Source organism: Dermacentor albipictus, unplaced genomic scaffold (genome assembly GCF_038994185.2).
Source record: "Dermacentor albipictus isolate Rhodes 1998 colony unplaced genomic scaffold, USDA_Dalb.pri_finalv2 scaffold_13, whole genome shotgun sequence".
Lineage (NCBI taxonomy): Eukaryota > Metazoa > Arthropoda > Arachnida > Ixodida > Ixodidae > Dermacentor > Dermacentor albipictus.
Window position 1 is genome coordinate 6,071,964 of NW_027225567.1, and position 27,443 is coordinate 6,099,406.

The 27,443-nt window shown below is 43.7% G+C and overlaps 1 long non-coding RNA gene across 1 annotated transcript in view; it reads left to right on the forward strand.

Annotated features, from left to right (window-relative positions):
- Positions 1-935: 935 nt before the first annotated feature.
- The window catches only part of LOC135920375 (uncharacterized), a 50,744-nt gene continuing 24,236 nt past the window's right edge, over positions 936-27,443 (forward strand). Inside the window, exon 1 of the long non-coding RNA XR_010570242.2 lies at positions 936-1,477. This is a non-coding gene — a long non-coding RNA (uncharacterized lncRNA). The remainder of the gene's footprint in view (positions 1,478-27,443) is intronic.

The window sequence follows — 27,443 nt, forward strand, 5'->3', positions numbered from 1 at the left end:
GATTCCATAGCACAGATCTCGTCGTTCATCGGAGCACGCGGCTGTGAAGGCGTTATGACGTTTTATAAGATCAATGGGCCTGTGCGATCGCTGTTGAACACACAACTTTCCTTGTGTGCGCATGTTATATATCATTTTTATATTATTTCTTCGTTCCCTTGTATGGGGTAGCCAACCGCATGCTTTTTTTCGACCAACCTCCCTACTCCCTTTATTTTTATTCTTTTTCTTCAGGTCCATACGCAACAGTACCCGATCAAGATGCTATGACCCCCTGGCGATGCTAAGACACCCTGTCGATTATAAGACGCCCTGGCGATGATTCGACGGGCGATGCTTCAAGCGCCACCAAACAGCAAGTGCACCGCCATTGTTTCGTGCCATTCCAGCTGTCCACGTGGCGGCAGTGCTTCTTTTTGAACAAGGACTTTCCTTACGCCATATCATGGAGAGGGGTGGGGGGGGGGGGGGCATTGCACCAACAGCACCGCCACTAATAAAATATAACGAGCTCTCCTTAAAACACATGTGACTGGGCATTTAATGAGAGCTTAAGTTACTCGTGTCGATTTGTAATCCCGGTGGGAGGGGAAGGTCTGTAACGTTAGCATCGAAGTTTCATAGTGGAGTGTTACTTGGCCCAGTTTTATTTTACGTGACTCTCTGCGCCGTAAGAACACATTCCTAGGCTAGCTGGTAATCTTGAAAAGGCGAGTGTGGCTACTTGAATCGACAGAACATGGCACAAGAAGTACACGTCTACGCACCAAGCAAGACACGGGGTTCTCAGGAAGATGGTGACCAGAAGCTCGTGATTAACAGTGATCGAACAAGACAATCCTTTGCCAACGTTTCGGTAAGGGCATTCGTCCTCGTCAGGGTAACATTTATCGTTGCCTTGACGAAGGCAAGTACAGTGGTTGCCATCACGAAGATAAGTCCGCTTGTCAAAACAGTTTTTATTTATTTATTCAAGTACCTACATATTGCCCTGGTGGGCATTACAGTAGGGTGGACGAGGCAAAGCAAAGGAACACTTGACATTATTGTTCTGTCGAGGATAATACCACTTGCATGGACAACAGCTGGTGTTGCTCTGACGAAGACAAGTCCAGTTGCGGCCGTGAGAACGACAAGCTACTCGTATGGAAACAGTTGTTGCCCTGATGAAGGCAAGACCACCTACCCGAGCAACAACTCCAGTTGGCACGATTTCGTAGCGATGCCTTCCGCTCGATTGTATACCACTTTTATCATCCACCGTTCCCCTGGCCGACTTACCTCATTGTTAACGCGGGCGGAGAGTCTCTCTGATCCCCGACGAAGTGCGAAGAAGAATAACATGCAAAGCGGCATCGCTACTAAATCGCTGCCCAGAAACAGCTGCAGCCCTGAGGGAGTCCAGTTCGCTCGCCAGACAGTTGATTCCTTTGTTCGACCACTGCTGGTCACGTTGTATGCACCTGTTCCTACATTCGTAAGTTGGTGGCTTTGTCTTTTCCTGTCTGATCCGTTGCAATACTCACTTTTCTAAGATTTTCTGCCAATTTAAAATCACCACGCCCTTTCAACCATTAATACCGTGTTACAGTCTGAAAACTTAAAAACCGCGTAAATGCTACTTCCGCCATAATGGCGCGACGCGTCTTTTTCCGTCGTCAGCTCACGTCATGAGAGGTTTGGCCGGTCAGACTTCATCGAATTTTTGTTTGGTGGAGTCAGTGGGGCTTCTGAGTTGTGTTAACGCCCTAGCTGTCGTGGATAATCGAGAATGCTGCGTCGAATGCTACCAGTCGAAACTATATCTAAGAAGAAAAGTATCAATCACTAAAAGATAAAGTAATTAATAAAACAGTGCACCTGGATGATTAAGGGAAATAAGGGCAGATAAGACAGCGTCAACCAAAAACAGGCGAAGAAATAATTGCGTCCATGTGAGTATGGCAAGCCAAAAATAAAAAGGCGTTGGCATGAACGAGGTTAGGTTACGAGCTTTCTTCTGTTTCGTAAGTTTTATCATTGAGCGGTTCACACAAGTAGAAGGAAGAAGTTGACTACGTCGCTGGCATTTTAGACGTCTAAGGCCAGAAAAGCCTAGACTTTTTATTTATTTATTTATACTCTCATTTTTTTACTGCTGGCTCGCATAGCCGCCGTGTCCCCATTATGACCGCAATGGGCAACGTATGATATATGGCAAAGAAATTGAATTCGAGGAAGACGTCCAATATTCAAATAGGCACGTTAAGAGAAGTAATCCTCGCCTAACGTGCCATTTCATGCGTGTATGTACGTGTGTGCGTGTGTGTGTGTGTGCGTGCGTGTGCGTGTGCGTGCGTGTGTGTGTGTGTGTGCGTGTGTGTGTGTGTGTGTGTGTGTGTGTGTGTGTGTGTGTGTGTGTGTGTGTGTGTGTGTGTGTGTGTGTGTGTGTGTGTGTTTAGCGTCATGTCTTTAGAAAGAACTGCACACGTGATGAATTGCGCCTCGCATATGACGTGCATGGGCTTCGATTATACGAGGACGAACCTTGTAAATCCAAAGTAAATAGGTCAGGAAACCCAAACAAGGCCAGTGCATGGACATTTAGGATGATCTTCGATGAAAATGCGGTCGTATGCTCAGGTATTGTCGGCAACAGTGCACATAAATCGCGGATTGGGGGAAAAAATAATTAGATTGCTGATATTGGGTGAGTTAGTGTCCCGACAAGGCGCAAAAAGAAGCACATTGGTGCATACCGGGATACGGCAAGACTAGCACGACTCAGAATTTTTTTTTTACTTCGAACGCTCAAAAAAAAAAAAAGCTTGCAAAGCTCATTAGAATTACGTGACTAGAGATGAACTATCTGCCTAAACGGACATAATTTGCACTAAATAACAAACAAATTCATTGACTACTTAAGCTAAATACATTGTAAAATTCTTAATTACAAACAATGCGGCGCATGGTTATATAGAAAAGTTCAGGGGAATCGTCACGAAAGTCAAGCGCCGCATCACTGTGCGTTTCAAGATGGTCATATAGAACAAAATAACAGGCGTCAAGTTATTCGTTCAGAGCTTAACTGATTACGTACGTGCGTGGCACTGCTAAGTGCAGCTCTCTGTCCAGTTCTTCTGTGGCTCTTAATATGGCGGGGTAAAATGAAGCTTTTGCTATACCGCGCGATAAAGTGGTCCCGATCGCCCTTGATGCGGAAGTGACTGTGCACCCAATCGGAAGTTGCGAACATTGTGGGAGGAGGGAAGTGCGAGCAGTACTTTGATTTTTTTGCGCTGTACTTTTGTGTCAGAGAGGAGTTGGACGTAGAGCCACGTTTCGGCTAGCCGCTTGCGTAATCAGGTAAACTAGGCGAATAACTTGATGCCAATTAATTCGGTCTACATAGCCACGTTAAAACGCAGAAATGCGGAACTGGGCTTTTAGGATGGTTTCCTTGAACTTTCATATATAAATATGTGTCGTAAAGTTTGTAACTTGAAAGCTTATTTATGTAGTTGCTTTAATGTATGAACAGATTTTATTTTGTTATTTTCCAAATGGGTGTCTACCTGGGCACATAACTTATTTGTAGTGACGCAATTCGAGTAAAACTTGTAGGCCTCTTTTTTTTTAGGGTATGAATTAAGAAAAAATACAAAGAGAGAAGAAGCACTGTGTAAAGACGCTGACACTTGGTTCATTGGGGAAGCATATCATATTCAAGAGAACCAAGCTGTCCGTCAGTAGCACTACAACCAAAAAATAAATAGTATTAATTGACAAGCTTAATTCTTTTTAACGATGTATACACGTGTTGTCGCGAGGGCTTCGGTGTTAATCAGTGTTTCCGGTCTTTCTGTATTGCTTTTCTAGTTCCGCATGTAATGAGCAGTGTTGCCATATCTAAACAGAAAAAAAGAAGAAAGGTCGCTAAATTTCCCCTAAACTTCGCTTCAAAGTTGCTAAAATTGTCTCTAATACTCACGACAGAATTTTAAGTAAAGCACGTAGGCATTTTGGAACAGTATAATATAATCTTAACCTCCCTGTCTTTCTGTATATTTCTCCTCTTCCTCCGCGTTATAACATAATCTAACATGATGTAAATCATCTGCAGAAGCGTTTCACGTTTCTTTGGTATCCATGTAGGTGAGAAATAAACAGTAAATTTACCATCAGTCTCTATGGGGCTCTTAAATTGCTGATGTATGTACGTAATGAATGAAGCAAGCGGTAATATTGCGTTTACAGACCTTCAGGATCATCATCATCATGTGTGTTTACAAATACAGGACAATTTAAAAAATAAAGCACAGGTAACGTGATGTTCTAGCACCAAAATTTAGCACACAGTCCCTGCAAGTTTTGTACATACTCGGTGCTCATGAAAGAAGAAAATTCGACACACGCTTGGTGATATGTTGTTGACACGACTATAACAACTGCATAAACTTTATGTAAGTCAAATACTGAGCTTCTGCCCCTCAATCCCCATGATAGCTTGGTGTTGTATTGATTCATCTCAAAGCGTTGACCAGCGGAAGCGGTGCGTTCAGATCAACGGGAATGAGAACAGCCACTCCGATATGTACGCCTTTTTACAGAAAATCTGATTACGCTTCATACACTTAATTGAAATTAGATTTGTAAAATAATTTGCTGCTATGGTTGCGGGCGTTCACCAGTCGAAAGTATTTAGTAAAACTGCAGAACCTGCAGGGCTACAGCCCATTCAAATCGGTTTTGTAAAAAAAGAAATACATTTGCGGAGAACAACATGGCGTTTGTCAGGCCCACAGTGCCCACACCGTTGATGTGAAGACGACCGTTGCGTCATCAGGGTCACTGAGCCCACGCGCCGCACAGCCAATTTGGGCTGCTTACTAGTCGTTCTTTAATAGCAAGGTATGACATAAAAATCTATTCTTGAAGAAACTTTCCTACTTGTCGCTAAACAGACAAGTCGCTAAATCTAGCGACAAGATCCCTTGTTGTAGTTGTAGTAAGTAGTGCAATATTAATGTAGTAAGTATGAGTAGTTAGCCGCACATACATGTGTGACTATGTTTTCGAGCTTGCGATAAGTGTTGGTTTGATGTCTCGCGAATAACTGAAATAAAGTACGCGGCAGCGTGTGTTCGGGATGACCTTGTTTAGTGCGTTGGGGCGAGGCGCTTGTTTTACTTACAACTTAAATGAACGCCTGCGAGCATTTCGTGCGTCTAGATAGATATACACTAGTTGATAAAGTCGCTAAACTACCCCTATGAAAATGGTCATTGCCTTTATGTTTCCTTCTTGTGCCCTATGTGACCTTTATGATTCCTTGTCCTTTGTGTGACCTCCGGGACGCCAACTTTGTGTGTGCCACGTGTTTACTCACCCTAACGTATACCTCGAGGAAGTGACCTTTATTAGACCTATAGGATGTGTCCTTTATGTTTACGGCAGGATGTTAACTAGGTGTGCACTATGTGTTCCCTTAGTGTACACTTGAGTGCAGATATAGGTGACATAAAGTGCACATAACAACCGTCTGTACATATAATACAGGCAGATATATCTGTACAGTGTGACAGCCATTCATACACTCTGCAGTCATTGTAAGTACTAAATCTTCACGTATCATTTCATTTCAACAACTCTTATTATAATTATTGTAGGATGTGCCCTTTGTGTTTACGGCGGGATGTTACCTAGGTGTTGTTACGAACTTCCAACCGGTGCCACCAGTGTTACGGACATCCAACCGGTGCCACCAGTGTTACGAACTTGTACCGCTGCACCACGATTACGGCTTTGTGGTCCCGTAGCGCTCGTCACCCGTTTCGTGACAGAGCGTTGGTAGCGAAGACTCCGAGCCTGGCGTCGATGAGAATAACAAAAGGGACTTTATACATTATATACAGGTTATCATACAGGACATGAACGGGTCGGCACTGGGGCCGAGTGCTCACAACAAACGCGACTGTTCTCGCACGACGACGTCCGGCGAAAACGCGTGACACATCTCACCCCAGTCGGGAGCGACACTCTCTCCCGGTGGGTTGGCGGATCCTGTTTTCGAGCGGCGTGTCGCTGCTTTTATAATCCCCGAGGACCATTGTCACTCAAACGGCCCAATACAAAGTCAGCACACGACGGTCGTCCGAGGGGTCCAACCAGCGACCGCGCTGGCCACCCGGTTCAAAGTTCGCGCGCGCGGTGACCTCCAGGCAAAGGGAGGTGCGGCGCCGGGCTGTCTGGCACACGCCGACACGTCCAAACTTGCGGCTCGCCGGGGCTTCTCCGCTTCTCCCGCAGGACCCGCTGCCTGACGGCTCAGCATCTTGACTTGTGAAGGGAGAATTAGGGCGCTCGCAGGATAGATTCTGCATCTTGCAGATTCGGAATCCGGGCTTGTGGTAATGGCACAACAGCATCCCCGCCCTCAGATAAGGCGCCGGGAAGACGAGCTGCCTCCACGTGGCTCGGATGCCAGGCGCGCACGTTCGTCAGGCTCGTCCCAGTTCACGTCCAGTGTCGGGACGCCAGGTAACTTCACGTGCCCAGGTCCGACTCGCCAGGACAGGAGCTCTGCTCACCACGTCGTCGCCAAGGCACCTTGACCAGCTCCGCTCGGGTCGTTCCTAAGACCTTGCTTCTCGCCACTGGTCCCGCTTGGTCGTTCTACAGCTTGCAAAACCGACCGGCAAAAGGCAACACCCAACACGAACAAGTGCCCTCTGTCTCCCGTCAAACACCAGACAAGGCCATAATTCAAATCAACCTAACTAAATTGCTATCCCTCTTTTTGCTCCCGCTGCAACAAGAGGCAGGTGTACGATCTAGCACACAAGGCTCAAACAATCAGTTTTCAAATCAACAACTCAACAAAATAGAAACAATTATTAATCAGCAATAATAATTACAAATAGAATGGTCCCCTTGAAATCACTTGGACCGAAAACATACTACTGAGGAAGCAAATGAGGTCATTCATTTTTCCCGGCGATATTTTCGCGGAATCCGAAGCTGCTTATATTTGCGACCCTGCTTATCCGTGTAGCGGCGGTACAATAAGCCAGATTCCTTGCCAAATGAAACCTCCTTTTTTTTCACTCCCCGTTTGACGCTCTTCCTCAGATCGGCTAGTGAACAATCTTCCTGTTGTTCGCGAATCCGAGTTTCCCTTTCAACTGCAGCCTGCTCCTGCCAGCTGGCGGAAACCGGAGCGAGTGTGGAGCCCGCGTCGCCTAATTGCGGCGTCGCGTCTCTATCGCGGCTAGCACTGCACGCGTTACTCCCACTCACCTCCAGGACCCGCTCGTCTAGGCCAGCCTCCGAGCTCTGCCTCTCCCGTGACTGCTCGCCACTCAAGTTACCGTGATCGGTCCGTGTGCCGCACCGCCTTTCGCTCACCGACGCTAAGTCAAGTTCCCTCGACAGCGGGCGCGCTTTGGATCGCGTGGGGGCCATGTACGCCACGTCGGCAAAGAATGATTTGCCCTGATCCCTCAGCAGCTGCTCCGAGCTATTTGAGAAGAGGTAGGAAAATTGCTCCGGGAGGGCGGCTGACACAGCGGCTTCGGTGTTAAGTTTCCCAAATTCTCCTTCAATGATAACCGTTGCGATCGGTAAACAGACACTCTCCTTCTCGGCCACTTGCCGTATCCTAACGCACTCTCCCGTAAAATCACTAGAGGAGACGAAAGACGGGTGAACAACGTCCATAGTTGCTGCAGAGTCCCGCAGTGCTCGGCACTTCTTGCCGTTTACCTTAATTTCCTGCACATAGGGCTCCAATAGACGTATGTTTTTGTGAGTTTCCTGTATCGTTGCAAAAGCAATTCTCTCTGGGCAGCTTGCAGCGATGTGCCCTTGCTTTTTGCAATTGTAGCAGGTTAACGGTTTCCGTTTTTCAAAAGAACGCGTCATTTCGTTTCGCTGTTTCGGCCCATCGTCATTATTCTGAGATGCATTCTGTCCATCCCTTACAGTTTCTTTGGGAAGGGACTCGTCGTCCCGAAACTCGCGACGCGTGATTTCCTTCCGTTCGTCGGGCTTCCCGTAAAACCCATCTCTTCTATCTGCTTTTTCTATGCGCACTGCCTTGCTGTGCAAGCTGCGGCGGGTGTAATACTCTTCCGCTAACTCTGCTGCCTTGTTTAGCTTAACCTCCTTTAGCCTATCTTGCAGCCAGAGCCGGACATCCTCATCAATGCAACGGTAGAACTGCTCCAACGCGATGCATTCGACAATTTTGTCGCGGTCGTCGAAAACCTCTTCGCCCTTCAGCCATTCCACCAAGTCGGCTTTTAGACGAAACGCGAAGTCAACATTCGACTCCTTACCCTTTTTTGCATACCGGAACCTCTGCCGGAAAGCTTCGGGCGACAATTTGTACTTCCGCAGTAGCGCTTCCTTCACATCACTGTAGCTCTCAAACGCCTCTTTCGATAAGCAAGTTATTACGTCTGATGCCTCCCCAGGAAGCAACGCTAACAGATTCTGTGCCCAAAGGGATCGCTCAATGCTATTCCGTTCGCAGACGTGCTCAAATTTCACGAGGTATTTGGCCATATCCTCTCCGACGACAAAGGGTGGAAGTTGATCGCGTATTCTTGGAACGTTAGAAGTGAGACTAGGCGCCGGCGAGTTATTTCGGATCTCCAACTCTTTCATTTTAAGCTCGTGCTCACGAATCTCTCTCCTTTCCTCCTCGCGACGTTGCTGTTCTCTCCTTTCCTCTTCGCGACGTTCCTGTTCTCTCCTTTCCTCCCTTTCCCGACGTTCATTTTCTCTCCTTTCCTGCTCGCAACGTTCCTTCTCCTCCCTTTCCCGACGTTCATTGATACCCGCCCAGGCCTCAGCGGCTTCCTCAGCCGTTACGTCCCCGGTCCTCATGACCTCAAGGATCGCATTCTTTCTTTTGGTCGAGCCCAACTCAATGCCCAACTCCTCACAAATTTCGAGAAGTTCCTTCACCTTGTACTTCTCCATCGTTCACACTGTCCTCCTGCTGTTTACCCTTTTTGAATATACCTGCCGTACGCTACTATAACACTACTAGTAAGACATATGCAAGTATTTCACACACTGCCCTGTTTACCCCCTTAGCATCCCCTGGTTTTCAAAACACTCTTACTAGGCTTGAAACACACAAGGTTATCACAATGCAACACCAAATCCTTCCCTAAGCTACCATAACCTGTGTCAGAGAAAGTCTGGTGTTTGAGGTAAACTTCAGGCACTCACCGCGCCGAGGTAGCTGATGCCGGTCAATCCCGTAGCTGCCATCCAGTGTTACGGACATCCAACCGGTGCCACCAGTGTTACGAACTTGTACCGCTGCACCACGATTACGGCTTTGTGGTCCCGTAGCGCTCGTCACCCGTTTCGTGACAGAGCGTTGGTAGCGAAGACTCCGAGCCTGGCGTCGATGAGAATAACAAAAGGGACTTTATACATTATATACAGGTTATCATACAGGACATGAACGGGTCGGCACTGGGGCCGAGTGCTCACAACAAACGCGACTGTTCTCGCACGACGACGTCCGGCGAAAACGCGTGACACATCTCACCCCAGTCGGGAGCGACACTCTCTCCCGGTGGGTTGGCGGATCCTGTTTTCGAGCGGCGTGTCGCTGCTTTTATAATCCCCGAGGACCATTGTCACTCAAACGGCCCAATACAAAATCAGCACACGACGGTCGTCCGAGGGGTCCAACCAGCGACCGCGCTGGCCACCCGGTTCAAAGTTCGCGCGCGCGGTGACCTCCAGGCAAAGGGAGGTGCGGCGCCGGGCTGTCTGGCACACGCCGACACGTCCAAACTTGCGGCTCGCCGGGGCTTCTCCGCTTCTCCCGCAGGACCCGCTGCCTGACGGCTCAGCATCTTGACTTGTGAAGGGAGAATTAGGGCGCTCGCAGGATAGATTCTGCATCTTGCAGATTCGGAATCCGGGCTTGTGGTAATGGCACAACAGTGTGCACTTCAGTGCGCACGTAGGTAACATAGAGCATTAATCTATATATGGTGCATGCACTCTATATATGTTACCTACGTGTGCACTTGAGTGCACATGTAGGTAACAGAATCTGCACAGTGAGCATCTTTTGCAAATAGTACAGTTAGATCTATCTGTACTGTATGTTAGTCACTGGCAGATTAAGGGAAAACGCACTGCTTGCACCCCTCACACTAGACGTGCCGACCGGCACTAATTGTGGCTATAATGTGCGGGAAATTGAGCATGCCATGAAATAGGATGGTGCAACATAATGATTTATGCTATGCATTCTCTTAAGAGGAAGCTTTAGCTCGGGTGATCCTATCTAAATACATGTAAAAGGAGAATTCGTTTTTCTCGGCAACCATTGTACCAAATCTGACGGGGTTTGACGCATTTAAAAGAAAAACTTAAAATCTAGTGACTGTTGGTTTCGAATTTTCGATTTAGGTTGTCAATTTTGTATTAAAAATTGGCAAAGATCGAAAATTTTCAGAAAACGAAACTATCAAGTTTACAACTCCGTAACTCAGCAAGAAAAAACGATATCGCAATTCTGTGAATTGTGTCTGATAGCACATCTAAAGCGGACAAATTTGACATCTTACACATGAATCTCAAAACATTTATTAATATATAATTACAACTTTTGCACAACCCTCATAAACAACGTAACAAATTCACGTAAGATGCAAAATGACATATAAAATTTGTCCGCTTTGAATGATCTAACGGATGCCGTTTACAGAACCGCGATATCTGTTTTTGATGCAGAGCTATGAATTTGTAAACTTTGTACTTCTATTTTTTTCAAACTTCTGAATTTTTGAAAATCTTTTGAACAAAATTCAAGCCCTAAATCAAAATTACGCTTCCAACAGTCACTAGAATTTACCTTTCTTTCTCACTTGCAACAAATTTCATTGAAATTGGTCCAGGGGTTATCTCAGAAAAACGTTTTTGCGTTTTTACATGTATTTGAATAGGCAGCGTCGGAGTTGTGCCCTAGCTAATGCTTCCTCTTAATATATAAAGTATTTCTTACTTTTTCAACCTGCTATTCTCCAGTAGCAAGTCAGATGCAGAAATCTGCAGTATTTAACATATGCAAGAATTTCATGAAAGTTTTGTGCCAGCTAGGCTATCAAACATAGTTGATTGAATGTTTAAGATGGTTCTCATAGCAGGCGTCTTTCAGATGCTCCGCTTCGCCTCCAGTTTGGGAAATAATCTACTTAATTGATATATATATATATATGAGCACTATGTTACCTGGCTTTGTACTCCCCCGAGTGCCCATCCAGGCAACATAGAGTGCGCCCAGTGATTATCTTTTACACATGCTACAGCTAGATCGTCTACCTGAAAGATGTATTAACTTTGACTACTGGCGTATCAAAGTAAAAAAAATGGGGGGGGGGGTGCGCCTGCCTCCCCTCCCTGTCTATCTTCGCCGTATTGATCACCACGCGCCATCAACAGTACATACGTACATATATCAAAGCCTCATGCAGCGAATAATCTCTCACGACAAATAACAATTGACCACTTGCAGAAGTCGGAGCGCCACCTAGCGCGAAAAACGGGAAGCTTGCGCCTCGCCGCTTGGTTGGAAAACATCCCGGCTCCAGCCTTGCTTTGGTACGGCGGCATCGAGTGGCGACGTTGTGTTTGCAGAGCTTCTTTCACGTTTTGTGAAAGCGTCGACGTTCTTTGGTAGTTGCCATATATGACCTGCCTTAAATATGATTGAAGAGGACTTCATTCTCTTGCCGTTTTTGCAAATGGGACGGACAGCTGACTTCTCAGAGCGCTGGATAATGAGCGACAATGTGTGGGGTTATCTTCATGCCAACACTTCGTCCGTTTGTCAAGCACACCGCCGATGGGCTTTAAAAAAAGAGGGTTAAGTTAAGCACATAAAACTAAACGTAAACACCGTGGACCTTCCACTTGGCCTCATAGGAGCTACGTACACACCATCCATGAAGTCGGGCATCTACGTGGTTACAGCATGGTTCACAAAAGCCATTGGTGACATTGCCGGAGAGCACTGTGAATGTGTGGCCGGATGAGTGCTTTATGCCTGTCGCATTCCCCGAACTCTTAGTTGTTGCATGGAACAACAGATGTACACGTTCTAGCTTGCAATTTTGATATTCATCTCGTGCTGTTTCGCCAAACTGCTGTGTTGCATGCTTGTGGTTTACGAAGCCGTATCCCAAATTTCGCATGATTATTCAGTTTGTTTTTGCGAGCGCTATGGCCTCAAAGCTTACGCCAACCTATTTTATTATATGTTATATTAGCTTAAATTTGGGCAGCGCGTGCGTCCGCAGGCCAGTACGCTCCCGCTCACTCGCGAATACTCATCAAGGCAGATAGTTTGACGAATTGGTTCGAAGTCATGTTGGAAGAGAGCGCAACACAACTGACATGTACGGAAAAAAAAGAAGACGAGCGCAGACTCACAACCGACATGACGTACATAGACTGGCCGCATCTGTTTGCGCTGTTCTTCACAAATCGCTTAATCGTACTCGCATCTACTCAGGGTCACTCAGTGACGAGCGCGAAGGAAAACTGCATTCTTTATATTTAAAAGCCTCAACGGGCCCTGCCAGCACGTCGCTGGCCTTCTGTTCAGCGTTGCAGAACTGGCAGGAGATGACAAGGGAATAGAAGTTGCCTGCATAAGCCACAGATCCTAGAATGCACTGTTAGCTGCCACGGCGTGCCGTCCGGGTTCGACCGCTTCACCGCTGCCGTCCGCAAAGTTCTCCACATTAACCTTCGCGGGCGGAAATCCGAAGAAATTACTATTTCCATTTTCATAATAATAGCTCGTGCAGCCGAAAGCGACTCAGTTGGCCGGCATGTCACGCCCGAGCAGCGCAGTTTGCTTTCCAACCACGGAGCCGCGGCCGGTTTTTGCGCATGCGCAGTCGTACTTCTGCAAGTGGTCAATTGCGCGGCGGCTGAAGACGCGGTGGCACGACGCGCAGTGTTCGATGGCTTGCGCTACAGGAACCGAAAAAAAGGCGGACGCCTCCGCGGCCAATTCGCCGCTTTGCTGTGAGTGTATATAATTATACAACCATTTAAGTAGCTGTTCGCGGTGTCATATTGGTTTCATGATAGCCTCATTACACATAAATATTTAGTACGTACATTACGATTGTCTCTATATTACGCTCGGAAGATTTCTTTGCAGCCGTCAGCGGGAAGTGCAAGCGCTGCCACTTCCAAAGCTGAACTGGAGCTGCCGCTAACTTTCAGAACGCCTAGTTCGAAAGAATGTAGTGAAATTGAATATCTATAACGTTTCTGATACTCTAAACTGAAAAAAAAACTCGAACATTGGGACACGCTGCCCCTGCTCCACTACAAAACCGTGGTCTTCGAAGCACTTTTTGACATGTTGCTTTTTCTGCGCTATTTTTTGTCAGCCCTCGGCCTTGTCATGATACCTTTTCTCTACTACTCACACAGATTGTACACAAAAGTTTGCTCACTAACCAATGCAGAACCGGCGGTTGGTGCTAAAAGTGCCTTTCTTTTCAAAACTGCGTGGGATTGCTGCAGCGAGATAGCAAAGTGGGCGAGTTGGTTACGATTCATCGTACCTTTAGCAACAGCGCGAAAGCAACGCTGAAACAAGGACCAAACACTCCGAAGAAACAGCGCCGTGTTGTTGTGTTTCTTCCTTTTGTCCGTGTCGCTTTCGCGCTGACCACAAGTACGAGTCATTGCTGTGTCGATATTATCAGGCGTAGAAGCAGGGCAACGCGGATCCCGTGAATGCTTGCTTGGGCGTTCAACTGAATAATTTGTAATTGTGAGTTGGCTGAGTATGAAAGTTGTGTGCGGAGTATGGCCGTATTTGTTTGATTACGCGAGCGTACGCCTGTTTAATTCACTTTGACCGAAGTTACGCTGCCGCTGCAATCCAGCCATCGCCACATTTTGTCGCCTTTATTCCTTACGCTACGAGTAAATATGGTTCCACCTATTCAAGATAAGGCCTGACACTCTCAAAAACACGGCAATGGGCGCCATAAGAAGCGTGTATATGTGCGGTGATTCCGAATGTCTGATCGGTGGGTCTCACGGCTCTCGCGGCTGCCCGCAAACCGTCCGCCATCCCAAGTAGCCGGAGCTGCACATGATGCGCGCTGATTGGCTCGTGTCCGACGGCAAAAGTTCGCGCATTGTTCGTCTAAAATTTCTGTATATACTTTAAATAAACAAGTCAGCGCACCAATGCACTTTAAACTCAATAATTTGTGTTTAAATACCAGCTTTCCTTCCAGCTACGACGTTTTTTTTAAATCTCGAAGGCAGTGCTTTTCCAAAATGCACGCCCTAAACGAAAATGTAGATCTCGGAGGCTACATTCACTTTTTAACCGCAGTGCGGCGCTGCCACCATGTAACGGTTAAGGTCCCTCTATCATTTCCAAGGTAGCGACATCTGCCGCGCGCGCCACCTACACACTAAGAAAAACAAGAGTATGGGATACTCCTTTCGAAGAGTCTGGACTCGCCACGTATACGACACACTTTGACAGAGACACCCGAACTACCTTTTGGCAAAGAGTCCCAAGACTCTCTTTGCTGTATAAAAGGTGATTAAATAACTCTTTACACAATAGTCATGCCGACTACTTTGCAATAGTCATCTGGACGCTCTCATAAAGGTCACAAGAACTCTTAGCTAAAGAGTCACGTAACTACTGCTGAGGTAGTCGTATGACTTGCTGAGAGTGTCAAGCGACTTCCGAATGGAAGTCAGGAGACTCTTGAGGAAGGAGTAATGTAACTACTTTAAGTGGGTCAAGTGACAGTAACTGGGATGCCAAGCGACTATTCAAAATGTGTCAGCTGACTCTTGATAACATTGTCAAGCGACTCCTCAAAATGAGCCAGACGACTCATAGCAACATAGTCAAGTGATTCCTCAAAATGAATCAGGTCGGCATTGCTGACAATAGCCTCCCCCCATGATGGTAACTGCATATGTCTCTTGATGATGTGCAAGGGAAGTTTCGCTTGATGAGACTACTACACAACTATTGATTTTAACTCATTACACAATCGCATAACTAGAAGGAATAAGCGCAAGCAGTGACCACAATGAATGCTGGAAATGAAAAATGCAGAACAAAACAATAGAAGAGTATATCTACGAGATTGAATTGAGAATTTTTCAGCTGTGGCAGCTGTTCCTTCTGAACTGGAAACAAACTTAGTAAATATTTCAGGCACTTGTTTTATCAATAGGAACAATAGAGGCTATGCTAAAGCTAGCCACACTCTACAAGGCCACCATACTCAGCGATAGGCTATTTCCTTTATAATAAGTATATTCTTTCATGTGCGAAAGAACAGACATCACTTGAGTACAAGAATCACACACCGTTGCTTACTAGTACACAGCAGAATGGCCGCAGCTACATGGGACATAGGTTCAAAAAAATCCCAAACTTTCAAATGGTAACGAATTACATATAGAAAAGCCTACAAGATCAGGAGTGTCCTCGAAGCATGTGCATGAAATTGATGTAAAAGCCGTGGCAATCAGAATCTACTGCAGGACAGTACTAAATGCGAAACATGATGTTCCACAGTTTTCTATTGACCTATAGATGTGGTTTTCATACCTCTTATTTGAACTTATCTGAAACACACAAACAACTTTTAAAGGTAGCTTTATTAACGCACAAGAATATCACAGCATTGATCGAAACACATTTCGCTCAGTGTCAGAATAGCAGAAATATCTTGAGTTCCAATCAAATTTCGATTGGACAATATATATAAAAATGACTTGTCACTTAACATGGCATATATACATGACTAGAAGAGACACTTTCTCAATAAGCATAGAAATGTTTATGTAAAGATCCCCTGCACATACTATAGCACTGGGAATGTGCATGCCTAAAGCACATGACCATTGTCAGTAACTTTTTTGTTTACAAGTATTGTGAACAGGAGAATCACCTCAATCATAAGCACTAATTTTTGCAAGGTACGAGGCACACTGTAAAGAAAGACTGTACTATTTTCATGTATTAAAATTCAGTATTATAATATACTGCAAAAAACCAAAATGTAAAGGCACATTTTCACCAACAGTAAAAAAAGGCACACTGCAGGAAGAAACAAGAAAATATGTGTACTTAAAGAATAAGAAGTGCAATCTGTGCACAGGAATGACTACTGCAATGTTCTGCCATATCAATAACACCACATGAGACACTACAGACAGCACAGCATATTTAGCTGTAATAAAGGGTAAGAAAATATGAAGAACTCTACTTCAATATACTATACACAGATAAACAAGAAGTGTATACACTAAGCAAGTAGCCTGGCAAGTGCAAAATACAATAAGCAGTTGCACTGCGATATGTGACCAAAGTGGTAAGATCCAGCAGAAAATGTACTTCCGATGACAGGTATGTAAACACGGGGATATGATTCAGTTGCAAAACCCCATCTGTGTTAAACAAAAGCTTTGTGGCAAGATGTAGATGTAAAGAGGCACACTAAGCACCTTGCTGGCAACACTGTCTGGATGTTGTGCCACAGTAAATAAAGAAAAAAGCAGCAAGCTACGCAAAATAAAGTGTCAACTTTGAGCATCATTTACAACAGTGCAGCAACACTTTGTAGTTGCACTATCATATGACAGAAAAAAAAGCTCTGCTGTGAGATGCAGATATTGCAAGATACAGATAGAGAAGGGCACACCAAGTGTCTTACATGTCAACTACAAAGTTGCAATATGTGAATGCACTACCACAGCAACAAAAAGAGTTGAAGTTGCATAAAAAGTACACTTAGAGCATATTTCATGCACATGCAGTAATGTAATGTAGCTGCCCTATCACACATGACACAAACACTCTGTGACGAGATGCACATGTAAAAAGGGAACACTAAGTAGCTTGTTTGGTTACTGCCAATTTTCAGTATGCTGATGCACTACAACATATGAGCAAAAAGTGGAACTGGTAAGGTGTAGCAATAAATAAAAAGTTCACTTTGAGCATTAGTGAAGTGAACAGCTACACTAGGCACAGCTTATTTCAGTAGCATGACCACTTGATAACAAAGACGCAGTGAATAAGGAAGGTGGTTGACTGGGTTAGTCGTACTTCATAGTTGTATGTGAACGGTCAAAAGGCGATGCAAGCATGACAATGAAACAAAGACAAGCATTTCACTTGTTATACGGCAACAAAATTAGAGAGGACTCTCATGTGTGATAATTCATGGTCAAATGGCAGCACAGAACAAGGGACGTGAGAGGAAGACATAATACTGCAGGTACATGTTAACAAGAACATTCTGGCCTGCACATTACTTCCCACATGAAAACAGAATCGTGTAAACCATACCATGCTGGCAGGACACATACTAAAAGCAAAGTTTTATGTCTTTTCTTTACTACCAAGAAATAACATAAAGATCTGACAAAGACAAAAGAAGACACCCACAGTGATTTGTGCTTCTCTTCATTATCGTCAGATTTCTAGGCAGTTCCCTGGTAATGATGAACAAGCTACAAGCCCAGCTGGGAATGCCCCTGTTGCAATTCTTTTGCAAACGAGAAACATTTTTCTCAAAATTTATTGATGCAAGAACAACGCTGATATGCAATCTATTGGCGATATTCCTTGAATCGCTAACACTGTTCATTTCTTTATCACTATAATTAGGTAAAATTTGTCCATTAATAAGCATCATAAGCCATAGAAAAGCAACAGTGGCAATAAAGAAACTTGTGTTGTGAATAAAACATGGGTAGTAGTATGTCCTCGCAACATGATTCAGATTACATCACAGAAGAAAGCAGCCCAACAGATACAATGCAAAGGGGAGAACAAGAGAACAGGTGCTGAACTCACTAGTTTTATTTTATATAAAGATGTGGCTCATATACATTTTAGTGGCCGATAGGGGAAGAGAAACTGCTGCATTTACTCTGCATTGAACAGAATTGTGATCATGCTTTACACTGCACTTAGAGGTTCAAGACACACAACTGTGAAACAGCCCTCTATCAATGGCTGGATATATCCTATCGAATTTTCCTGCAGCAGATAAAAGGAGCTGCACACCACGTCTGCCACCTGTTTTTTACCCCATTCAACCTTTGCAAACATAGGGCAGTACAATATTAAAAGAGTACAACCTGCTTTTTTGTGCCAGCTTTATTTCTGCCATAGTTTTTAAACATTCAGCTTTCCACAAGCTCATGCCTTGACATCTACTGGATATCAAGAATGTACCAGCTGTTGTTCGGAAACTTCCCTTACTAGATGTGTGCAAAACTTTGTCAAAACTGCCTGAAAGCCAGTTTAGCCAATAATAATCTTCCCTTTCTAATGGTCCGACGTGAAATTTGCGACACTTAACAGAGTGGTACGAGTAGTGCCAACAAACATGGTGGTCAAAAAAGAGGCAGAGATCCAAAATCTGCAACTTGTTTTTGGCACATCACAGGTAAACGGGTTTGTCATTCAGTTGTTAACATACTGGAAAAAGAAAGATACTGAGTTGGTCTTCAGATTTCAACGTCTGGTTTTGGGACCGTTTGTGTGGCGGTACTCATCTCACTCTGAGTTCTCTCCTAAATTTTACATCAGACCACTTAAAAGCTATTAAAAGTAGAATCGACCAAGCTCTTGCCTCCATGTCACTGAATAAGTCTTGTGCACATCTACTGTGGGTAATATCTGAGCAACAGGTGAAGCGGCTGGTACATTCTAGATATCCAGTAATATCATAGCGTGAACTTCTGAAATGTAATCAAATGAGTGAAAAATATGGGGAAAAATAACAAAGGATCAGAAGCAAAAGAGAAGCTTCGTGCTGTCCTTTATTCACAAAATGTCACAATGGCTAAAGAACATAGGTTGTACACATGATCATCTTTATCTGCTCAGGGAGATTAGGATGTGCGCAGCAGTTGATAGAAGGTTCAGTAACAGTTACGAGTCTTGAACTTACAAATGCAGTGTGAAACACATGCACAATTATGTTGGATGAAGAGTAAAAGTGGTGTACCCCTCTGCTGTCTTGCAGCGGTGTATGTATGCCAAACTTACTGCTGTGCTATGCTAGGCTGCGAGAGCATGCTGTACCACTAGAATGTCTTGGTTTTTCGAACCTGTTTACATCTGTGTTTTCACATATAAATTTAAAGATACCACTGTGTAAAAAAGCAGAAACCATAGAAGCCATGGTCATTATAAAAAAAATGGTGATGTGTGTTGGTGAGCCATCTATTGCTCCGTCTTGAAAGGAGATATCTTATGTTAGTAATTGTATCAGATAATGCAGCTTGCATAATTTTGCACTTGTCTACACATGCACAAGTTAGAGTTTGCTTGTTGTGTGTTTTCTTGCTTTTATTATTTTTGTCAGCGTACAATGTGCTATGTGTCACACAAAACTTTTGTTGAGTTCAGCACCTGTCCTGTTGTCCTTTATTTTTGGTGTTCTCTTTTTCATGCTGCTTTTGTACTCATGATGCAGGTGCACCAAATACCTAGTCATCCATACTTCAGTGGCAGGTTACATGATTCCACTGCATCTTGTCGGAAATCGTGTACAGGCCAGAGTGGTATCAGATTTTCAGCATCATCAGTTGTCTGCCGTGCCCTTAGTTCTTAGTTCACATCAGGCCAAGCATTGTCATGCGTGCACGTACAACCACTCTGTCCTGATATGATAACCAACTAACCAAAAATTTTATACGAGCCTTCCACATTTACATTAAAGGCATTGCAATGTTATACACTGCAATGCCTCAGAAATTTATGCTCGCATTAATTATATGTGGCTTTTGTAATAAATATGACATTGCCTTCCTAGCACATGTTCAAGCTTTGATCATTGCACTTAGTTTTTACAGCATTGTTTATGGTGGTCCTTGCTCAACTGAAATTTCTGGCTATCAATAACAAAAAATCAATTGCAAGAGAAGTGCATGCTTCTCGCTTCAGTGTTTGCCCTCATGCTGTCGCACCATCGAAATAGCAACTGTGCACTTTCTTTTCTTCAGCAACTGCCTGATAAATTTTAGTGAAAAAAGAAAAAAAGAACTGTGCGCTGAAAGGCAGAAATCATTTTATAAGAGCATCTAACCACCCTGACAGCCCTTCCCTGCTGCCTTTCAGCTGCGCGTGCATTCAGCTTGGTGAGCACTTTAATAGCTCTAGTTGAAAGCTTGGGCCTTTTAATACCCATCAGGTGCTCGAACAAGGCAAAGGTTTGTTTGGCAGATTGTACATACTCAATGTTATAAGCCGAATACATGGAAAACAGAAGAGACATACCAGCCGTCACATCAAGCACATCAATTTGCACATTTTGAAACGTAACACTCAGTCCTTCCGAGAACATGACACTATCACCGGTGACGATTATTATTGGGTATGGGCGTGTCCTTCCATCAACCTTAAAAAGAAAAAAAAGCGTGCATTACAGCAACTCCATAAATATGAAAATATGGGCCCTATATACAGCCCCTGCAGTGTGATTACAGCCTTTGAGTGAAAATAATTGACATTATTGTGTAGATAAAAAGCCACACACATGAACGGAACATACAAATAACTTCTGCTGCATATGCTACTACAGCGCGCCTGCCCACAAAGTGCTTTTAATCAAGTGCATGAATTTGGAAACAATGTCATGAAAGTAATATTGCGAGTAAATTGCCTTTTAGCCTGTGAAAAGCTTCAAATCAAATGCCTAAAGTTCTGAATGGTCGCATTAATATGTGGCTTCTAGACTCTGTAAATGTTCTGTATATTCGTTGCAGCACACAAATCACGTTTGACATTGTTAGTTGACAAAATAAGATATTCAGAAGCAGGGCTCAGTAGAATTCAAACAAAACAATCAAGGCACCATAATTTCATTTTTTGGTAATTCTTCCACCACTATATTTGCATATGCAGCAAGAGCACTGCGGACATAAAGAGCGAGACAAAAAGTTTTAAATATTACTAGGTGAGAAGATAACAAAGATATTAGAGAAAACCTCTAATTATTTGTTTGCTCAGTGAATTACGTTCTTTTGCTTACCTGCTAAAAGCACCCAATATATTAGTTGGATTACATACTATGAGTGAACATCAAAGCCCTTTGTTGAAAGTATACTATTCTTAAAATCTGGATCCTATATTAAGAGCAATAATTGGAGGACGCTTAAGCTTCGCCTTCAAGAGTGGGACGCGACAGCGTTCCCGTCGACCCGCCAAGGGGTATAAGACAATGCGCTACGGCACAGCGATCACTTACGATGCGCCCCGCATCGGACTTAGCGCCCACCTATCACGCGGTGAGCGTCGAGCAACGCAGCGTTCGGCGCGGCAACGAAACGTGCGCCTGAGCGAACGGAACGAACCAAAGAACTCGGTGTCTCGGAGGGGAAACGATCTACGCCAGCCAAACGTCGCGATCGGCACGGGCAGAGAGATAGATAGTAATCTAAAGAAAGGACCGGGAGCATGGCGAAGCGTCGTCAGGGGAGAGGGAGTCCCGCGACGCGCCTGGCAGCGGTCCCAATGCGCGCGCGGCGCGCCTCCTGTCGGGGCAGCGCCGTACATTGAGAGGAGGGGGTCTTCTGTGTTTGCCGCAAGATGGCTCTGCGTGTGCGGAAAGCGCAGAAGAAATGCAGCGGAAACGCACTTCGCAACTCGTGTAATTGTGACTTCTGTACGTTACATGTTCATAATTACCGATATACACCGCAGTATAACTTTCCACGGCTCGTTTCGAAGGCAACACCGCATTCACTAGAGGCGCGTTTGCACCGCTTGGAAGCATCGAACTCGTGGCTGAGTGGTAGCGTCTCCGTCTCACACTCCGGAGACCCTGGTTCGATTCTCGCCGGGCCAATCTTGGAAGTTGCTTTTTATTTATGAAGCGCCTGCCGTGATTTATCGCTCACGGTCAACGCCGCCGACGCCGACACCGACGACGACGACACCGGCTTTTCTGCGACACGAGCTCCTTAACGCTATCGCGTTAAAAGCCCTGCTATGTTGTCCTCCTAATACAAGTCCACATATCTACGGTAAATGTAGATGTACCTTTAAGGAAAACATGCTCTGCAAGAAGTAGACATTTCTATGGCTGAATGTTCATATGATAAATTACTTCTGCAGTTGACATGGACGGCAGATGTAGACCAACTATATGATAAAATTTGTATGAACCAGGAAAAGATGCCTCAGATGTTAAAAAACTGCAGAATATTATTATTTTCATTATGCGCAACAATAGGAAAATTATGCTCGTTAGGTAGCTAGTGTAAATATAGTTACAGAAGTTTTTAGTCTTTGAAAGAGTGAAAGCCAAGACGTGTCATGTGGATCAACTTTTTTCAACATGTTTAATAGTTTGCAGTCATCGAAAATGCTGGACTTGAAATGCTTACAATCAATTAAAACAAATCTAATTCACTCAAGTAGACATGAATTTCAAAGCAATTTCTTTGATCACTCAACTTAATTTAGGCCTTAACCAGCTTGTCATTCAAAGTAGGAATGCTAGCTGAGTTAATCAGCTGTAAAGAAAATTTAAACTTTCAGTCTATTACTAGTGGTAACAGCCACAAAAAACGGCTATGCTGCAAGCTAGTAGCCAACACAGGAACCTTTCGGTGACTTGATGTTTCCTGTAAGACATCTTTCTAGCCTCAATAACTGGAAGAGAGAAACCAGCAATACAAAAGAGATGATAGGCTTTACACTTCGCGACTTAATGCAGATGCAAGGTTTACATATATGTAGTGCTAACAAGCGACAAGGAGCAATAAAAAGAAAAAAAGTCAACATAAAACTTGGCAATGACAGTTGGCACATGCTCTTGTCTTATTTCTGCCAAGAGTCCTGATGTAAAAAAAGACGTAGTTCACAGAAAATCTGCAATGCGCAGAGAGATAACCCATCTACCTTCCTTTCACTGGTTTTCCTTTACTGACTTTTTACACTATAAAGATAATCTAGTATTGTAGTTCACAGGTATACAACCATAATGCACGAGAGCCACACTGGAAACAGCCGCAAACTAAACCATAAAGTGATTCAGCTTCCGATGAAAGCCCAATGCTTGCAGCAAGTCTACTGAAGAAGAAAAAAATTTCAGCAGAAACTAATCTGCTCCTAGCATTGTATGCTTTATATACATAACTGAACATCACAAAAACAATTATAACCGTAGCTGTGCTAGATCTAACCTATCTCCTTCATGAACCACAAAGTGCCTGAGCTTCGACAAAAGAACATTTTCAGTTAAAATTCAGCTTGAATGGGTGGCACCAATGGCTGTACTGCTGTTTCATAAGCACGTACTGCTGATTCATCTAAAAAGTACCTTTTTTCTAGTTCTTTTCTCAATTTTTTTGTCCTCAAAAGGCCACAGTCCAAGAGACTAACAAATAGTGTGCTATCTTGAGTGAACTTTTTTGTGTTTGTCTGAAAGCATGCTTACAGCATATGAGGTCTTACCAACGGTGCAAAGATGTCATACCCACGTTCGCTCAAGAGAAATGGCAGCAGAATGAGAGCACCAACTCCTATGGCATCTAAAACATGGAAAGAAGCAGGGATCAGGCAGAACTCCTTTGTAAAAGGAGCCATCTCACAGCTTAGCTGAACCATGTGTAGTCCATAAACAATTACGTTACTGACACATGAACCATATATGAATGCAAAATACTGCAGATCCAACGCACACATTGGTAACTATGAAGCGAAGCTTTAGCCAACCAGTGTTAATGCAATCTTAAGCAACGGCTATGCGTGTAATTGTTTACTTTCATCGTATGCAACTGCATACAATATCTGTTTATCTGCCATTATGGTCACAAGTCATGCAATTTTTACATTTATGCATTAAAATGCTTACAGGCTCTGCCAAAATGCAAGCACCAAATCAGGCAAATGCATAGTACAAGCTGTGCACATAGCAAAGTCAAAAGCATGAAGGTGATGTATCATGCTTGTAGAGGCAATGGTGATGACAAGTGTATGCAGTCCAAGACTACACATATGTAGCTACACTTAAGGATTCTGTACTTCCCATGTCACATTTGAGCATACACATTCGTACTAATGACGAAATATGGGTGCACACATAGTGGCACATGCCAAATGGATATATCAAAGAAAAGTAAGGCAGCTGCTAAACATTGCACTATCCATTGTACAGATAGATTGTATCTATTTCTTATGATTTAGCAATTACAATATATTGCTTAATAACATGCTATGCCATGAAAAGGTCAGTCTTCTTTATAGATAGTCATGAAATACATTAAATATACTAGTTTTATGTATGATGAGCAAAACAAGAACAAGATAAAGCAGCAGCCAACGTTTCTACAAATGGAATTGTCCTTGCAGATCATCGGTTCACATGTCTTGAAGATTAATGAATATTTCTACGAAATGTAAGGCTCTGAAGAGCTCACTTAAAGTCTAGTTTTAAATGCACTTGAGCAACCTACATTGCAGACACAAGTGTAAAATTTTGTTATTCCAAAACCTACAGCTCTTGGAGATCCCTTGTGCCGTTTTTATAGCTGTTGTCACCGAGGTGTAGGTAGGCAATGCAGGTTGTTTATGTTGTACAGCTTCCAGAATTCCATCCGCATGCTGCCGAAGTGCTTGCAGAAGGGACTCGTCAGGTGAAATGGATGTCAAACGGCTGCATTCATTCAAGATCTAGAACAAAAGCATAACCGTTAGTGTTTTCCAAGACAAGCTTTGCTGCTTCTTTTCCATCACAGGTATGTAGTGAACAAAAAAAATTTACTGATCAACTCAAGTCCCTCGCAGGTACAGTGCACGCTGAAGTACAATTATGTGGTATCATAACTACAAGAGAATGTGCACCTGATGACTTATTCTTACAATCGATGCCAAGAGTATAGCTTGGTACGGATGCAAGTGTCCTATGACACCTGCATTTCTAGGCCGTAAGTGCTACTGGTTTATCTGGTTAATCATTTAATGATAGAAAACGTCAATGCAGTCTGCATGCCCTTTTAAAAATTGAATTAGATTTCGAAGTTTCACAGACCACAACAGTAATCTGATTATGAAGCATGCCATAGGGGAAGGTCCAAATTTTGACCACCTGGGGTTTTTATCATGCACCCAATGCACAGTACACAAACGTTTTTGTATACTGCCCCCATTAGAATATGGTCGGGATTGAGGTCTAACCTTGAGCTCATACCTGCAACAGATAGCCACTGTGCTACCACGCCAAGACCCTTCAAAGCATTTTGTCTACAAGGAACAAAATAGCCAATTGATTTGCTCACAGCATGCTGCCACGAAACAAATGTACAGCCACATGGGACAAAAGTTTAATAGACAATTTTTTTCAGCAGCAATGCTGGAATGAGCTAGGACAAATAGCACTTTGAGTAAGTAGGCCATACCATATTTTTACCTCTCAGGAATTCAATTGTGGCAAAGCAGCTTTGCATGCATATGTGCATATTGAAATGTATAAAACAGATAGGTCGGCAGAGTAAGCGGACACTCACGCTCACCAATATTTTCGCAAGCTCCAAACTCACTCATCAACACTCACTAATATTTATAGTAACACCCACTCGCGTCATATTTACTTCACACATACCAGCATACACGCAAGCTCATACTCCCACCTGCTCCTATTCACAAGCACTCACTCGTATACATACTCACACCCACTCACACTAGTTATCATACGTCTGCCCAAACTCATCGTCAATAACTTTCATTTGCACTCACATTTACTGGCACTAACATGTCCATATTCATGTCCGCTCAACCTTTTGTCACGCACTAAAGCTCTAATCATGCCTGTTAAATGACTTGAAAACAAGGCGAGAGCAAGATCCTACGTTTCGACAAGTAGACTTGTATTTTTCAGGGCGACAAAAGACAAGTCTACTTGTTGAACTGTTGGCTCCTGCTAACACCTTGTCTACATGTCGCCCATCGTTTTGCATTTTCATCTTCGACATTCCCCGTGTTTTGCCTGTTCAATCACTTGAGTATGAGCCAGCGTGCTCGTGATTGAATTGCCAACATATCAGAAAATAACAGAAAGGCATCCTTGAACCAGACTTTCCAGGTATGTAAGAATTTGCTACTTTTCATGCAAACTTGGACAAAAATTTTAAATTGCTGAAGAGTGCACTTCGCAGGCAGCACTGCATAAATAGTAGTTTGTACATGGTATTACATACGCTACTCAAATTAAATAAACACAGGCTACTTCAATGTCATTGCTACACAAAACTGTATTAATGCTTCTCGACAAATAGTACACTCACTTCTTTTTCAACTGTCAGTGCTGGATACGACTTCAGGAAGTCTTGCATATTCATTGAATCCACTTCTAGGCACTTTCTCCTAGCCTGTGTTCTTCGATCCATGGCATCTTTGATATTTTCCATACTTGGGTTTGGACCTGACAACTCTTTCTTCATGAAATTGATGGTCTCTGTCACAAACACTGGATCCATCTCAAAAGAAGTGGAAACAGCAGCCTGAAAATAGAAGAAACTAGAACATATTCCCAGTTGGCACTTAGGTACTCTGTATAACTTTTATTTTTGTCATTTTCTTTAAGCTGTTAGCAGCCACTGCAACAAACTTATGTCAGGTGCAGGTACAGACTGAAGCATTTAACTGTTGCAGTTTTTCGAAATAGTTTTTTTTGCTCTACCATAATCATTAATTATGTACTATTTCATTTAATAAAGTGCAAGCTACCTACATTTTCCGTAGATCTTGTTTAGGGCGTATGCTTCTATGTACACCAAACTCATGCCTTACAGAACACAGTGGTCTATTGTTAAGGTAATAATGAAAGGTTATGCTACAAGCCTTGTGCAGCACAAGATAGAAATCAATGCAGATTTAAGAGCTGAAGACATGTGATGTGACACTAAAAGGTCAATCCACAAGTACTTGACTGCTGGCAAATAGCACTGTCAGAAACACATGAGGACAGAATGCATAGCATATTAATTGTGACACATATAGGTTTTCTGATTTGAATTTCAGAAGCCCTTACCAAATGAGAACGTTTTCTAAATATTTGCGAAGATGTCTAAAAATGAGCAACTGAATTCTACAAAGTGGCTAAACTGCTAAATTACAGTGAAGTAGGAGTATGAGCTTTACTTCCAAAAATAATGTAAGGAAGCATTTATAGAATTGAGCAATTAAATGTAAAAAGGACTGTGCACGTTAATGGCACCCTAAGCAATTTTTTTTATTTTTTGCAGCCGCTAATGGCTGCTTGTGGACAAGTGCATGCTAACCTAGTGCATGAAAATACATATGTATTACCTCACGGCGGAATGGTAGTTTGTTTTGTTGATCACCACCGTCACCCAGCTTCCGCACTCGTGCTTTCACCTTTTGG